The sequence below is a fragment of the Lygodium microphyllum genome, chromosome 27, assembly GCF_053477565.2.
Source record: "Lygodium microphyllum isolate KBCC chromosome 27, Lygodium_microphyllum_v1.1.10, whole genome shotgun sequence".
NCBI classification, from domain to species: Eukaryota; Viridiplantae; Streptophyta; class Polypodiopsida; order Schizaeales; family Lygodiaceae; genus Lygodium; species Lygodium microphyllum.
The window spans coordinates 18,703,908-18,719,268 of record NC_141161.1 but is presented as its reverse complement, the minus strand read 5'-3'; the positions used below and the strand labels follow the sequence as shown (position 1 = coordinate 18,719,268).

Below are 15,361 nucleotides of genomic sequence, written 5' to 3'. Positions count from 1 at the left end.
AGTTTTGAACCTAGAAAAACCTATTTGCATCTTGATTAAATCTCCCATAAGCATATATCTAAAATGCTTGTATAAATGTCTTTCCCTTGCTTTTCCTTGACTAAATATGTAGCCACACAACAATCAAGTCTTGATGATGATGTGGCTAGATTTGTGAAAGATTGCAATGAATACTAATGCACAAAGGTTCCTATGTAAAAAGATCAAATGAAACTCCTGCCAACTATAGCTTGATATCCTTTTGAGAAGTGAGAGATCAAATTTTTAGACCAATAGGTTGAGTAGCTCAATTCTCTCCCACAATCTTGACATGGTATCAGAGCCTTGGTCATGGTAAGGAGCTCAAGAAAGCAAACAAAGTTCGCGGTGTTCTGGTAAGAGGACCAGTGTTGCTTTTATTTTTCTGTTTTGGGAGCAAGTCTCTGCAGGTTTTTTTTTATTTGAGGCCATTTCGGGGCCTGTTTTGGAGGCAGATGTTTTCTGCACGCACTTAGAAAAAGGCCCTGTTTTATGCTGTGCAACCATTGTTCTACAGGCCGGTGAAAAGTTACTGTAGAAATTGCATCGTATGCCTATGCGCAGAGACATTGGGAGTTACAGAATCATCCTTGTTGCCTGTTGATGCAAAATCATCACTAGGAAGTGACTGTGTGGTCAAATACCACTTTCGTCAGTTTTGCAGATTTGCCCTTGTGAGGCTGAAGCTGTGTTCTTTGCAGTGACAAAATTTTTTGTAGTGTTCTGTAATGGCGTCTGATTCTCTTTCACAGATTGTCACTGAAAAGCTTGACAAGAACAACTTCCAAGCATGGAAGTTCAGAATGACGAATTTTCTTATGGGAAAAAGATATTGGGAATTTGTTGCAGGAAATGAAGAAGAACTAGTTCTTCCTAATGTTCCCAATCAACAGCAAATGCAAGCATTTAAAGCATGGCATGAGAGAGCCAGGAAAGTTATGTACTGGCTGTCTATCAGCATTTCAGACTCGATAATTGTGCATATTCAAGATGCAAGTACGCTAAAGGAGGCATGGGATACTTTGTCAAAAATGTATAGCACAAATACGCAAGCCAGAAAAATGCAGCTCAAGCAAGAGTTGCACAATGTGCAAAGAGAAAGTATGAGCATCAATGACTACCACATGAAGGTGAAGAAGATTGCAGATGCACTTGCTTCCATTGGGTCGCTAGTGGAAGAAAATGATGATTTAGTTTCTGTGACCTTGAATGGTCTAGGAAAGGATTATGCACAGTTTTGAACATCCATTTCCGTCCGTGAAAGATTTCCTCATTTTGAGGAGTTGACTGCTCTTCTAATTTTTGAGGAGCAGAGAAATGGTGGTGCATCTTCTTTAGGAGGAACTTCAAAAGAAGTTGTCTTCTACTCAAATGTTGGAAGAGGTAGAGGCAGAGGTAGAGGAGGCCGATTTGGAGGCTGTGGTAGAAATCAGAATATGCAGCAAACTCAAGAAAACCAGTCCTATGGAGGAGGACGTGGTAACTCTAGAGGTAGGGGGAGCCAAAGAGGTCGTGGTGGATGGCAAAGAGGCCAAAATGCAAACAACAATGTTGAATGCTACTACTGTGGTAAAATGGGTCATATGGCTAAAGATTGCTATAAAAAGCAGAATGACATCATGAATGGAAAATTGCAACAAGGAAATTATGCATCTTCTAGTAGACTGGGTGATGACAGAAATGAGCATTTGTTTATGGTGCAGCACATGACCAATTCTGTGACAAGTGCAGAAGAAAGCAATGATGTGTGATATGTTGACTCAGGTGCATCAAACCACATGACAGGTCATGCAGAATGGATGTAGGATGTAAGGAAAATGAAAAAACCAGGATTTGTGGAGACTGGTGATGATACTACACATCCTATTATGCAGATAGAAAAAATTCATTTGTTTATGCAGGATGGGAAAAAGAAATACCTGTCAAATGTATTTCATGTCCCGAATATCACCAAGAACCTAGTTTCTGTTGGTCAAATGGTTGAGCAGGGCTTGCAGGTCAGATTTAATTCTCATGGATGCTTTGTTGAGGATATGAAAAATAAAGGTCGCTTGATAGCAAAAGGAAAGAAGAAGGGTAGAATGTTTACGTTGGATGCAGACATGCCTGAATTGAGTGCAACAATGTTTGCACATAGGACCGATGTAGTTGCAGATATTGATATCTAGCATAAACGCATTGGTCATGTTAATGTACAACGACTTAAATCAATGCAAGCCCAAAATATTGTTGCAGGATTGCCTAAATTCAAGGTTGCAAAAATGCATAAGGTATGTGAAGCCTGTCAATTTGGAAAACAGACAAGGAAACCATTTCCTAAACATGTTCAAGAGAGTAAGAAGCCATTGGAATTAATCCACTCTGATGTGTGGACTACTAAAGTTGCATCTCTTGGAGGCTGTCATTATTTTGTCACTTTTATTGATGACTATAGCAGAAAAGTTTGGGTGTATTTTATGAAAAAGAAAAGTGAAGTTTTTGGGCATTTCAAAACTCTTAAAGCTATGGTTGAAAAAGAATGAGGCTGCAAATAAAATGCCTAAGGTCAGATGGAGGGGGAGAGTACCTCTCAAATGAGTTTGCAAGGTTCTTGCAGGAGCATGCCATAAAGCAGCAATATTCAAATAGTCATACCCCACAACAAAATGGAATTGCAGAAAGAAAAAACAGGCATATTGGAGAGGTATCTTGTGCCATGCTCAATGAAAAAGACCTGCCAGATTTTTATTGGGCTGAGGCAGTTGCTATAGCACTCTACATAATGAACAGGACTCCCACTACAGCAATACATGGCATGACTCCGGAGGAGAGGTATACTGGTAGGAAACCAGATATTTCTCATTTGAAATTTTTTGGTTGCATTGCCTATGCTCATGTGCCAGATGAGTTGAGATCCAAGTTGGATCCAAAAGCTGAGAAGTGCATCTTTATTGGTTACTATCTGCAGCAAAAAGGGTATAGATACTATAACCCTTCTACTCGTAAGTTTACAGTGAGCAGAGATGTTGTTTTTGATGAGATGAGTAGCTGGTATAAACCAGTAAATGTGATTGATAATGTAGATGCACAAAATGGTAATGCTGCACAGAATTCACAGCAGCAGTCACAAAATATTAGTGGACCTGGAGCGTCCTCTAGCAGTGGTTCACATTCTTCGCCATGGACAGGCAGATTGAGATCAGGAGAATATTCTCAAAGCAATGTAGATAGTGGTATGCAGGTATCACGAAAAGGAAAAGAGAAGGTAGATCAGCCCATGTTTGATATGAATGCAGGTCACTCTTATGTGGATGGTGAATCCAGTGGCTCAAAACAGAGCATTGATGATGAGTTAGGTATTCCTTCTATTGTTACACCTGGAGTAAGGAAGACCAGGGATGCTTTAAGAGCACCTGGGAGTGAACCTACTTTGCGCAGGTCTACCAGAGCTAGGTATCCTGTGGATAGGCTGAAATATGATGGATTTACAGCCATTCACTATGCCTATATGGTCAAAGTGATACAGGAACCATAACCCACTTCTTTTGAGCAAGCCATGGGAAAAGAAAAATGGGAGAAAGCCATGAATGAAAAAATGGATGCCTTGGAAGCAAATGCTACATGGGAATTGGTACCTTTGCCTAAAGATAAGAATGCAATCGGTTGTAAGTGGGTCTATAAGGTGAAGCACAATGTAGATGGTTTTGTGAACAGATACAAGGCAAGATTAGTAGTCAAGGGGTATGCACAAACATATGGCATTGATTATGAAGAAACATTCGTCCGGTTGCAAGGATGGCAACCGTAAGAGCAGTCATTGCTATGGCTGCATCAAAGGAATGGTCTTTACATCAAATGGATGTAAAGAATGCCTTCTTGCATGGTGATTTACAAGAAGAGATATATATGGAGCAACCACTAGGTTATGTTCATGCTGTTCATCCTGAGTTTGTTTGTAGGTTGAAGAAAGCCTTGTATGGCTTGAAGCAAGCACCTAGAGCATGGTCTGACAAGATAGGACAATATCTTGTCACTATTGGCTTTCAGATTTCCAAGGCAGATTTCTCACTTTATGTGAGAAAAACAGAGAAAGGTATTATGCTACTTGTCATTTATGTTGATGATTTGATTATGACAGGTGACAGTGATGAAGATATCCTTCATGTGAAAATGCTATTGAAGCAGAAGTTTGAGAGGAAGGATTTGGGAGAGCTGCGTTATTTCTTGGGCATTGAGGTGATTAGATCACCAAGTGGGATACGGCTCTTGCAAAGGCAGTATGGATTGGACATGCTGTCCAAATATGGGATGACAGGCTGTAAGCCTATTTCAGTTCCTTTGGAGCAGAATGTGAAGCTGAGCGCAGATGCAGGTGAGCTTTTGGAAGACCCTACTATGTACAGACGCATAGTAGGAAGTTTGATTTATATAACTATTACCAGGCCAAATTTGAGCTATGCTGTTGGATTGGTAAGTCAGTTTATGCAGGCTCCAAGGAAACCGCATTTGGATGCGGCTAGACGCATACTTAGGTATGTGAAGTCCACATTGCATTATGGACTACTTTATGAGACTGGGGTTCAGATACAGCTGTATGGATACACTGATGCCGATTGGGTTGGTAGTATTTCTGATAGACGATCTACCGGTGGATATATGTTCTCTTTTGGGAATGTTGCAGTCACTTGGAGCAGCAATAAATAGCCTACAATTGCCTTGTTGAGCACAGAGGCTGAGTACAGGGGCATAGCAATGGCTGCATGTGAGGTAGCTTGGTTGCATAAGCTACTTTATGATATGCATCAGCCTACAGATGGGCCAGTTGTCATTTATTGCGACAACATGAGTAGTATACACTTGGCAAATAACCCAGTCTATCATGCTAGAACAAAGCACATTGAGGTGCATTATCACTATGTGTGGGAGAGGGTTTTACTAGGTCTTATTGAGCTAGTTTATGTCAGCACAGAGGATCAGGTAGCTGACATATTCACGAAGGCATTGGGCGCAGAGAAGCTGCACAAGTTCAGAGACCTACTTGATGTGCAAGAATTGGGATTGAGCTCGAGGGGGAGTGTTGAGATATCGAGCTCCGCTCGTGATATGCTAGGGTGACCGTTGTGCATTTATGTCACCGACTTGTCAGTTGCAGATGCGGTTGGTACATAGCCCATGAATAATAGCTAGATGATAGCTATCCTTATCTACTCTAGTTCGTGGCTCAGTTAGTATGCCACCTTAGTTAGTTGAGTTTGGTTTGAGACCCATATATAGGGTTCTTCTATTTCTATGTACTCGAGTCCTTTTTGGCTTACACAACTAAGAAGAGAAAAACTGTTTTCAGCCTCCACCTTTATGTGTATTCGCCCATTGTGCAAGCAAGAAAGCTACAAGTGAGATTCCTTCCTTCTCTCCCACAATCTTGACAAGCAAGTAATGTCTAGATCCAGTTGTCCCCTTGAGATTGCGAGGAACTAGGTCACATACTATCAATGAAGTGATATACACTTGACTTTTTTGTCCAAACTTGAGAGTAGCTACACAAAAATGATGGGGTGGCTTAGTGAATCTCGAATGCTTATAAAAAATAAAACTCTTAGTGATGCATGCCCTAATATGTGAAAAAGCCAAATGGAATGTATGGTTTGACAAGCATTTCAAGGAGGGAGACTTCAAGAAGGTTGACATACTGTTACTTCACTCTATTAAGGGCTGCAAGTAGAAAATGAAGTTTAGAAGCCTCAATCCATTCCATGTGCACCAAATTCATAGAATAAGTAATGTGGAATTGGAGACTCTTGTAGGTCCCCGAGCCATTTTGAAGGTACCTTTGTCAATAGGAGAGGTAAGGAGACTTCTTGAAGCTTCAAACCTCGGTTACTTTTTAGAGTGGCCTTTCTTTCATCTTCCCTCAAGCTTGGCTAAAGCTTTCGTGGTGTATAGAATGCCACATGGACTACTAGAGAGCTTGCATAATTTGCACTATCCCTACAGGGCTATTACAGTAGCTCATGACTTCTCTAGCTTCCATTTGAGTCATTAGAATGAGCTACTATGCTTATCTTGAGGCTTTGAAGGCTTCTTTGATATCTATTGAAGCATTCTCTTGATTATTTTTCTTTTTCATCTTCTCTTGAAACCCTAGAGTGAAAGCCATGGATAGCCATCAATTCTTTATCAAACTTTCTCATATTTAGAGGGCTTTTGCTTCTTTTCACTCCTAGAGATTAGCTACAAAAGGGCTTCTTCAAGAGCCTTGCAAGATTTGAAGTATTGGAGCACATTGGACTTCATCGAGCTTCCCTAGGGGAGAATTTGGGGATTTTCTAAAAAATGCTTCAATCTTCTAATTCTTGGCACTCAAGATATTTGAAGACTATCTATTATTGGTCTCCTTCAACCTCCAACTAATCGTGGTTTGATATTTGACTAATATTGGAGCTTATTGAGCTATGGAAAGTATTATGGGAGTAATAATTTGGGGCTTTTATAGTTGATGGAGCAATTCCCATTCATGGATCATGGAAGAACTATTGGAGGTTCTTAATTGAAAAATCTACATTAGCTCTTGTGCTTCTATTTGCATTGATTCTTGAAAACATTCTACATCAAGTTTACTACAAGGTACTTTCTTGATTCTTAGTCTCTCTTCTTCAATCCCATTGCTGAACCTACATCCAATTGTTGAGGAGACTTTAAAATTAAGTTCTATCATGGATTTGAAGCCATCCTATTTCTCGAATTCTCTCTTATTATAAACTAGCAAATTTATTTTCCTTCAATCTTTATAATTAAATTCAGTTTTGATCATAGAGCTTCATTAGAGTTGAAATCTTTACTTATTGGGTTGTGTTTGATCATTGAGAAATATATAAATCTATTGTAAATGGTAAGTAGTAGTAGTGAGTCACTATCTAGTCACAACAAATCCCTATTTTCCAACCCATTTTAACTTCCACTAGAGATTATACAGGTTGAAATAGGGGTTATAGTGAGAAAGAGGGCATTTTCAGGTTGAAACACAAGTGTTGCTTGTTGTTTATACCTCCCACAGGCCATACACAAGTTATACATAGGTTTCTTAGTGCTCCATATAGTGTTCTTTTAGTTAAAATAGTGATCATATATGCAAGATTGGAATTGAGTATATAGCTCACCAACATGCCCATTTAGATAGGGAAATGTTCTGGACAAATTCTGTTAGACAACTTTGGATAGCTAAAACCTTTTCTATATTGAATCAAATTGGGAAGCTAAGTGTGTTTCATTGCCAATCTTTATCCCCATTTGAACTTGAAGAGTGGACAACTAAGTTGGAAGCCTACTTTGACATTGTCCCAAGGATTGATGATCAAAAGATTCAAATTGCTACTTTACATTAGAGGGATGCACACATACATGGTGGCACTATATGAAGAATGAAAATCACATTCTAGATACTTGGGATGAGTTTAAACAACTCTTGGCACAAGTTTTCATCTCCCTAGTTGAAAAGGAAAGGCTTGCTCGAAGGAGGTATAACTCAAAGCAATGTGGACTTACCATATGGAAATAGACAAATCAATTTCTTAACCTTACCATGTACGTGGAAAGCATAGTGATGATGCCAATCTACACAAGTACATGTATGGGTTAGATCCTAAATTTTTTGATAATATAAGGGCACAATCTCCTACCAATCTCTCCAAACCTATTGAGCTAGTTGAAAGGTATTCTAGGAAGTACTAGAGAGAGCTATCATTTGGATAGCTAGGGATTAGTATAAGGCTAGGATAATTTGGAGGGAATTATGGTGGAAATAATTTTTCCATTAGCAACCCTAGAGTGCCTACTTACCACCTTTTAATGCATTAAGGTCACATGGAAAATTTAGGCTAACAAAAAGCCCTAAAGTGAAAACTAAAAAAGAACTTAAACTATTTTACACCCTGAGATGCACAAAAAGTCATCCCCATAAAATCTCTTTAAGGAGCACAAAGAGAATAGGGTCATGTTTTAAGTGTGGGAAAAACCGTTAAGCTAATCATGCTTCAATGTGTGCTTACAAGAATACAAAGACCAATAATTATAATATTATTGCTCCTAAGGATGTGGAAGAAGAAGTTGAGGATCTAATTGTTGTAATGCATATTGAAAATGAAGATTACGAAGAGGATTTTGATCAAGAGTAGTTCTATGACCCTTTGATGTCTTTCCTTTTGACCCTAGTGGGCATGTATCTTTTGATCCACGTGGGATTGAGTTGAATACTATTGCTAATATACTTTTTTCCATCTTTATGGATACATGATAGGTTCTAGGAGTCGAAATACACTCCAAATTCAGGAGAAAAAATTATTCATCTTGATAGATAGTGGTAGCTTTGTGAATGAATTAACCATTAACAGATTGAGATGTATACTTGTTGATTTACAACAACCCATTAAGGTACAAATGGTTAATGGAGAAGAATAAATCATCATCCAAATGTGCTCATAGGTTCCCATACATTTGTGGCTGAAACCTATGATGCAAAGGAGAACTTTCTTGCTTTGGAAATGGATCTTATAGATATGGTACTATGGTGTGATCGGCTGATGACATTGGGAAAGATTACAATGAATCTCTCAAAGTTGTATATGGAGTTTGTTAGTGATGGACAACATATCCATTTGTAGGGAATCCATAATAAGCACTCAAATATTTGTATTGCTCCTAAATAAAGACGTATCAGATCAGTCCAAAGAATCAACAAATAAAGTAGCATTAATCGCTCTTCTTGAGGAGTACAAAGATTTATTTGTAGTGCCTATAGCATTACCTCCTAAGAGAGTGGTTGACCACCCTATTGATTTGGAGTCTCACTCAAAACCAATGAATACACCATCCTACAGGCTGTCTAAATGTGAGCTTGAAGAGTGCTAAGCAAATCAAGGAGCTATTAGAGATGGGATCCAAATTTGAACCTACTTTTTCATGCTATGCCTCACCAATCTTGTTGGTGAAGAAGAAAGATGGTTCCTTCAGGATGTGCATTGATTATAGGGACCTCAACAAGATCAAAATAAAGAACAGGTACCCCATTCCTAGAGTAGATGATTTATTGCATGAGTTTAAGGGGGAAAAGTATTTCACAAAGGTAGACTTGAGGCTAGGTAGAGATCAAAATAGCCTTTAGGACTAATTGAGAGCTATGCCATTTGGGTTGAGTAACATCCCATGCACTTTTTAGAGCTTGATGAATAAGATACTATAGCCATTCCTCTTCAAATTTGTATTAGTATTCTTTGATGATACCCTTTGTAAATGAAGCAAATTAGCCACATTAGTTCACTTACCTTTACCAAAATAAACCATATAGGTACCTTAGCCTTGATGATACTAAGGTTTACTATAAAAAGGCAAGAAGTGCTAATGTTGGGATCTTTTTTGACACTTACACTAATTTTGGGAGATCTCTTGTCCATCACCATCTTGGGGTGACTACCAAGCTTTGTTTTCTTGTATCTTGAATTCAGCTCCCATGGCTACGTTATGCTATGGTATAATGGAAGATGTCTATGGCATGGCCATGATTGAAGCATTTCATGTTATTTTCTTAGTTTAGCTCATTAGTTTTCTTGTTGATTTCCATGGTACAATAGGACTTCTTTACATTGGTATTAGAGCAATAGTTTAGATCCTGTCAAAAGTTATTTTCATGCAGTAGATCTAGTTGTAGTGACTAGGGAGTGGAAACCGCTGTTAAAATTTAGTCATAGGAGTTAGCTCTTCCATAACTGTGGTTAGACATGGAGATCTGTCACAAACTGTGACCAAGATGGAAGTTCTTGGCATGAACTAGTGGATAATGGTGGGCTCTAGATATTTTAGCAAGTCATCATAAGATTTTGGCTTATTTTGAAGGACATTTGTTAAAAGAAGAGCTATGGGAAACTAGAAGGGACTAAAGTTACCTCTACTTTTTGAAAGGAGGGTTCATCTTCTTCTTCCTCATCTCTCTCAAACTTTTTTCTAAACTTTAATGGTGGATATTTTACATCAATGACTTGAATGCTCGTCAAAGCCTCATTCTACTTGACACATGGAGTATGGTCATAACCATTCTTGGAGGGTTACAAGAACATGCGACTGTTTTTTTCTCTTCTTTCCCCCTCATGCCTTGACTTGCCCGACTCTATTCATTCAATCTTCCATTGTATAGACAATGTGCCTTCTTCCAGTTTCTGATCTGTTTCATTTAGGCGTTCTTGCAGGTAAATCTGCATAGTTTCTCATTTCCACAGATCTCTCCTTGGACCAAAGGGAGGCATGCTTAAAAAAATCAAGGCCAATACATGCCTTGAAGCTTGAAACTTGAGCTTTCGATTGAAACACTTGATGATCATTAAAAGAATAGGCTAGGCTTGCTACTGGATTGCAATCTTGATTGTTCTCCTCCTATTCACATGAGACACTGAGTTCTAGCAATTCAATGATCATGAGCTTGGGCTGTTTGCAATTTTGGATGGCCATCTTGGACATTATGCACCTCATTACTTGCATAGTCACCTCTTTGATAATATGATAGCATAGCCTGAGTTTGTGAAGAATCCAATGGCAGCTCTCCACAAAGCCTATGAAATCATAGATCAAGTCATTCTACAGAAAGCTTTTGATCTGGGGCTCGATGGATCTATGGTTGTTACTGCCATCCTTGCTAATCGAAGGCTCATTGTTGCGAATGTGGGTGATTCCAGAGTTGTTCTATGTAGAGATGGACATGCAATTCAGCTTTCAGTGATCATGAACCAAAGATAGAAAGAAGAATAATTGAGAACAAGGGAGGTTTTGTTACAACAATTCCAAGTGATATGCCATGAGTGGATGGACAACTTGCTAAAGTTTGTGCCTTTGGAGATAAGAATCTAAAAGTGCATTTGATGTTAGATCCATATGTTCACAACATGAAACGTGATGAGACTAATGAGTTTCTTATTTTGGCAAGTGATGGATTGTGCAAGATTATGGAAAATCAAGAAGCTATCAATTTAATCCAGAAGAGGTAAAGGATCCTGAAGCAAGAGCTATTATAGAAGCTACTCTTGCGCAAAAGAGCAAGGATAATATACCTTGCATTGTGGTTTGATTTCAATGATGTGGCCACTTCTTACCAAATCACTGTATGGCCAAAAAATATTTTTCCTGATGTAGAAAATAGATATGTGATGAGATCTCCAAGATGCATGATTTCATGGGAGACTATGACATATTCAATTGTATAGATGTAGATACAATGAAGAGAGAGAGAGAGAGAGAGAGAGAGAGAGAGAGAGAGAGAGAGAGAGAGAGAGAGAGAGAGAGAGAGAGAGAGAGAGAGAGAGAGAGAGAGAGAGAGAGAGAGAGAGAGAGAGAGAGAGAGAGAGAGAGAGAGAGAGAGAGAGAGAGAGAGAGAGAGAGAGAATGCAAGCAGGACCAAGGTAAAAAACATGGATGGAGGGTCAAATTTGAGGTCGATAAAATTGTTGCTGGCATTTTAGAATTCCCTTATTAAGATTTAGTTTCTTCTTAGACACTAGGATCAACACAAGTAACAAGAGGTCTCTCCATAGTGCTACTCTTGAAGCACATGGGAACTAGTGGGGCTCTGGTTGTGATTCACATTGTGTGCTGGGATAAAGTAGAAACCTTGCAAGCATGTGATAGATTCTCTTGGAAGGCTTGATGCTAGCTAAGAGAAAATTGGTGGATTGTGTCCATGTAGATGCATCTAGGTACTTTGGATACAAGTCCTGGTATAAGTAAGAGAATGTCGACACAACATTGCACCTTGAAGAAGATACAAACAAATACTCTATTGCAACTCTTTTTTTCAAAAGACCATTTGAAATTGTATTAGTATCTATGCCTAATTTACAATAGGGCAGCAACACTTTGGTGATCCTACCATGCTTTTTTGAATCTGTGGTGTGGAAGTTTAACATCAAAACGACTTCAATCGATGCACAAAAAAAGCTTTGTTTTATGAATGAAGGGTTTTCTATTTGTATACCTTGCCATTGATTCTTTGTATCTTTGTGTTAAAACACCATTGAAAATGGCAAAGGTTGAGGCCAACAATTCGATCTTTCTGCATGAAGCAAATTTCTTGTATTCCTACATGAAGCATAATTCTTTCATGAAGTAGAATTCTTGGATGAAGCAAATTTTTTGTATGAGGCAGAGTTTATGTATGAAGCAGAGTGTTCTAAATCTAAAAATTTAATTAAGACATAAAGTAGGGGTAGATTGCCTGAAGTAGTGATAATTGCTTGAAGCAATGACAACTACCTGAAGCAATGGGTAAATCAAAGGAGAAGGAAAAGTGGTGCAAAGTTTACTTTGAGTTTGGACTTCAAAGCATTGTTCTTATGTTCATGGGTCTTGTGAAGAAGGAAAATCTTGCAAGTATTATTGCATGTTTGATTTGTGTAATGAGTTTGCTGGTATCCGCAAGAGGTTTTCATTAGCAATAAAGAGGGCTTCAAGTTCGAAGATGGATAAAGCATGGGAGTAATTTAGATCCTTTTGAGGATATTTTTCATGATGCTTATGAATGGCATGATGATCATGAAGGCAAGAAAGTTAGGTCTTGTTCAAGTGTTAAGCATACTGGGAGATTGCTTACAACCGTTGAAAAGCGCAAGGAAAGATATGAATATATTTTGGATTTCGATTCAGATTCCGATTCAAGCTCAAGTGATGATGATGGTGATGATTGGTGCTCTTTACCCATGGTTTTACCGATGATTGAGGTAAAGGGAGAGAGAGAGAGGACAAGAGACAAAGAAGCCAAGAATCCTAGAATGCCCCAAACCCAACAGAGCAACTTGCCAATGGGAGAGTGGATCAATACTCACTTTGCATCAATAATCTCAAGGTATTTTCCATATTTTGGTATTTTTCAAACTGCCATAATCAATCTCCAATCAACTTTAATCGAGAAGAACACAAGTTAGTAGTTATGAACAATGAAGATGATGAGATTGGTGATCAAGAAGATAAGTTATGTATTCCAAAAGATGATACTGTTATGGATGATAAGTTTGAGGATTATGGTTATTGCAATGATGTCATTATGCTTGATTTTCTTGGTTCTCTTATTGTTGCTAAGGAAGATAATGTGGCTACTAAGTTGGATTTCAATGAAGGAAGTTTGCCAAAACTTGAAGAAGTGCCACTAAGTTGGATTTCAATGAAGGAAGTTTGCCAAAACTTGAAGAAGTGCCACTACTCGTAGTGTAAAATGCACCATATTTGGATGTATTTGTTCAAGACATTGATGTTTCCAATATGCAAGTTAATATTTCAGGTCATTGCATTGCTCAATCTGAAGAAAAAGTTAGTGTTCTACTACAAGAATTGCGAAATTGCAAGATTAGCACTATAATCCATTTGTAGGAAAAGCAAGATTGCAAGATTTGTACTACATTTCCTTTGCAAGAGCTGGTTGAATATGAAGCATTTTAGAATGCAGTCAGTTTGCATGGTTTTTCTAAAGTTCCGCATGAGCTACATTCTATGATTCAATCTCCAATTGAGATGATTCATTGGTTTTCTATTGAGCTTGAAAAGGAGAGAAATGCAATCAATGTTGCAGCAATTGAAGCTCTGTCTGTTATTAATTGTCTTCAAGAAGAGAAAGCATTACTAGGAGGTTTCTCAACTGAGGAATGTAATGGATTTTCAAGTTTCTCATTGTTTTTGGATCAGTAATCTACTTATTTTATTATTGTTCTATATCTTCATTCTCTATGATATATTATGGATGTCATTATATATGATGAGTTTTTAGCCCTAACATATTTCATTGAAATGGTTGTACTATAGAACTATGGCGTATTACCTTGTAGATACTTTCATTCTAGCTATAATGCAAGGGAACATTGTTAAATTTGCAATTAATGGATTTAGGCTCTAAATGCTAATTCAAGTTGATTATGATGAGCCACAGAAGAATTCTCAAGTTCAGCAAGTAGTTGGAATCAATTTTATGCAAGTCACAATTGCAGTGCTTGAAGCAGCAGTAGTGTGGAATCCTATGGATATTATGGTTATTGGTCATTTTTATGAGATAAATACCTCTCAAACTTCCACAATATCTCATTGTACTTATGTTGGTGATATTTTTGTGATGGCAGTAGTATTTATTTGTCTTGAATGGACAAAATAGATGTCATTCACGTTACAAAAAGCTACAATATTGATGGAGGTGATTGTAACCTTGCTGCGAGAGACCGTAACACCACTACAAGAAACAAGGTTACCAGAGCAAGAAACAAGGTTATTATAGTAGAAAATAAGGTTACCGTTTCAAGCAACTAATTTACCAGTGTTAATAAACAGTGACTCCATATAGCAAGACAAGGATCCCATATAGCAAGACATGGACCCCATACAACAAGATAGTAACTTGATACAACAGGATATTACATTGGTGGTAGAGAGCAATGGTAACCCTAAGGGGAGTAAGGGAACTAATATGGATACACTCAAGGAGCAACAAAATCCTTCATCAGAAATAGAGGATTTTGATAAAGCAAGTCAGCAAGCTATTATTGATGCACAACTAAAATATGAACACACTATGAGTAAGTTAGCTAGAGTGTTTGAAGATGATGTTCAAGAAGTGTATTTGGATGTTGAAGCAAGTTCTAAACTGATAAAAGTTATTATTTTTTTTGAGGAAGAATTCAAGTAGCAATTGATTAATCTATGCAAAGAATTTCAGGATATCTTTGTTTGGGAGTAACTTGACATGAAGAGATTTAATCCAAGGGTGTGTCAAGATAGAATTAACCTGAAGGCAAATGCTAAACCTATCATTTAGAAGAGGTATTGTATGAATCCCAACTATGCTAAATAGGTGAAAGAAGAGATTGACAAACTTCTTAGAGTTGGCTTTATCAAGCTTGTAAATGAAGTGACTTAGTTGTCATCTATTGTAGTGGTGCCCAAAAAGAATGCCAAGATACATATTTGTGAGGATTATAGAAATTGAATGCATCAACAATAGCTGATCTATTCCCTCTTCTGTTTACATATTCTTTATTGGATGATGATTTAGGTCAAGAAGTTCACAGGAAGCCCATATTTTTTGTTAATTTGATTCAACCTTTTGTAGTGTTGCTTCATACAACATGCAGTGTGTTTTTGCCTCATAAGGTTGTTTATGATTCTCTCACTCTTTCTTGGCCTTATACAGTGTTGTTGCAGTCATTTGTGTTTGAAAACATGAAAGCATTGATTCAAGAGAAGGATATGTTGAATGAAAAGCTTAATGGGGTACATGCTGAGTATCATAGACTTGTGGAAATGGTTACTAGTTTGCACAGTGTTAAGTAGATTGATCATGCTGAAAATCGGT

At 37.9% G+C, this 15,361-nt stretch overlaps 1 pseudogene; it reads left to right on the top strand.

Annotated features, from left to right (window-relative positions):
- Positions 1-11,104, top strand: part of LOC148012112 (putative protein phosphatase 2C 62 pseudogene) — a 28,968-nt pseudogene extending 17,864 nt beyond the window's left edge.
- The last annotated feature ends 4,257 nt before the right edge of the window (positions 11,105-15,361 follow it).